The following is a 2,609-nucleotide window of genomic DNA, read 5'->3' on the forward strand; positions in this document are numbered from 1 at the left end:
TGTGCTTCTCGAAGCGTACGACGTTGGTGATGTAGGGTGCAACCGCCCGCAGAGCCCGCTCCCGGTCGACTGAGCCAGCTCGTCAAAGACGGCGTCCAATGGCATGAACGGATTCCGGTGACGGAGCCCTGAAAGGATTCGCCCGGCAATAGCGACGGCAACCCACAACCCCTCCTTGTCTAGCTCAGCCCCCACCATCGCGCGGAGACGGCTCAGCTCCTCGGAGATATAGGTGAAGAAGGAGACCAGGTCAGGAAGCCGCAGCTCATTGAAGTCGACCGGGTGGTCGAACGGGTTTAGCCCGACGTCCGACATCGTCGCGCTGGCACGACGGTAGGCATTGCACAACTGCAACACATGTGTGGCAACTTGGTTCACCAAGTGGCTGAGGCGATCCTGGACCTCGTCACGATCCGCCCGCTCGCGCTCCAGTCGGCTCCCCTGACGGCCTATCGTATCTCCCGCTTTCTGCAGCAACACCGCCGACGCCTCGAGCATCTTTGTGGTGGACGCCTGCCGCTTTTGAAGCTCCGTGAACTCCCGCACATAACGGAGGAGCATGGCACTCCTCTCCTCCTTGAGCTCACGGAGCTCCATGTCCTTGGCCCTGAGCTCCGCATCCTTGGCATGGAGCTCCTGTTTTAGGAGCCTCACCTTGGACTCCATGATCTGCTACGCCGGCATGGCACCAGGTAGAAGCAATGGAGAGAGGAAGCAAAGGGGGCGAAACGGCTGAAAGGTAGTGCAATCTACGGGAAGGCGGAGGGAGCAGGGAATCTTTTGGTTTTCACCACGGTAAAACACCAGTCGACGACTTCTCACATCAGGGAGCAGTGGGTACAAGCGGAGTCATCATGACTAATTGCTGCCGCGCCTGCTCCCGTCAATCAAAAAATTAAAAATCCTGCTGCGCCTGCTCCTGTCAATCAAAAAATTAAAAATCCTGCCGCACCCAAACACCAGAGCAACGCTACGGTGGATATTTAAATTTACCTGCCGGCAAGTAGATAAAAAAGGGGTGAAAAAACAAATGTGGCGGCGGCCTAGCTAATCGGTCGAACTAGCCAAACTAGCTAGCCACCGTGCTTCACTGATGTACTCGGCAGGAAAGGTGGTCTTTCGTGATTTGACCACTCATTTACTTGCTTCGGTGCTACGACCGAGGAGGACCCAGAAAACACATGGTAGGGCGTCCCACGTCAGGAAGAATATATGCGTGCACCACCCGGGAGGACCCCTAAACCGCGCGGTAGGGTGTGCCACGTCTCAGCACGGAGGAAAAATGTGCATGTAAAAATATATTGTATCAGACATAGTAGAGTACCTATGGTTCGACCTCGGGACCCAGTCAGTCGGTTGAAAACACCCCACTAGCCACATAGCTTCATCATGCAAACGTGGCACGGAGGATAGATGTGGTTAGCTCCGTCTCGACCAGCCACAACGTCTCTTGTTATAGGCGATTCTTCTATTTTCCAAGTTTTTTTAGTTGTAATAACAGCACGGCAAGCTAGCGCCGCTCTTCGTGTGTGCCCATGCAAAGGTTAGACGATGGAGAGAAGAGAGATTGAGATCGTAGACCTGGGACCCACCAGTAAGTGAGATAACGGTCATGCACGTGTTGACGAAGCACTCCCTCTACTCTACTCAACGCAAGTACTGTATAAAATCAAGTTATGGGACAAAGCCAACAACCGTTCGTTTTTTCAGGCTATCGACTTACGCTTTGTAGTCCAGGTTGCCAGTTCGAATCTCGTCTTTCAGATTTGTTAGTTTTAGGTCCAAATTTGATTAATGACAAGTGGGACCCCCGTGTGTTGTTCCGATATTTCAGTGTAGGATGGTTTTTTTGAACAAACACTTTGCGCGGTTAGACAAGTAACGGCACGAGTTACACGTTTTTTGCAAGTTTACGAACAAAAATGACAGCGGCATAGAATATCACATCCACCCCGCAGCTTAGATACTATGGTGATACGAGTTTTTACACCGTTGGAAGTGAGATCCAATGGCTTGGGAGTAGTCTTTGTAATTATGCGCAATTTCCAAACTCTCCAAAGGTTTTTTTGCAAATAAAACATTCAGGCCTCGTGTGTGCCGCTGCATCTTCGATCCAACGGCTCCCCGGTGCTCATATTAGGTGCTCCCGTAGCTTAATTACCCGCTACGGTGATTGGAGTAGTTGTGGGCCGAATGCTACGAAAATATAATCTAAACCGACCGGAATAAATGCCTACACAAATTAATCCAAGGTTGGAGTGCCCCTCGCAATGTAAATAGCTCCGGCTTTGCGAGGGATGGAGAGGTAGTAGCTTCAACGCGTGGAAGATACGGTGTGAGAAAGCGAGGTCAATCGAGAGACATATAGATAGAGAGACAAAGTGAGTGTGGTCCGACATTCATTGAACAAATATATATGCTCTGGAGAGATATTGTCCGATTGAGCTTTTTGGCAAGGGTGAGGGCTGTAAGATAGAGCTTGAGAGATGATCCAGTCACAGACGTGTAGATATATTTTGTGCGTGGGAGGAAGCAAGGTCAACCGATCACATAGGGTCGCCGTGCGATCGAAAGAGTGAGACGGGTTGGAGAGAGTGACCTAGATAGAC

Source organism: Triticum aestivum, chromosome 1A, assembly GCF_018294505.1.
Source record: "Triticum aestivum cultivar Chinese Spring chromosome 1A, IWGSC CS RefSeq v2.1, whole genome shotgun sequence".
Lineage (NCBI taxonomy): Eukaryota > Viridiplantae > Streptophyta > Magnoliopsida > Poales > Poaceae > Triticum > Triticum aestivum.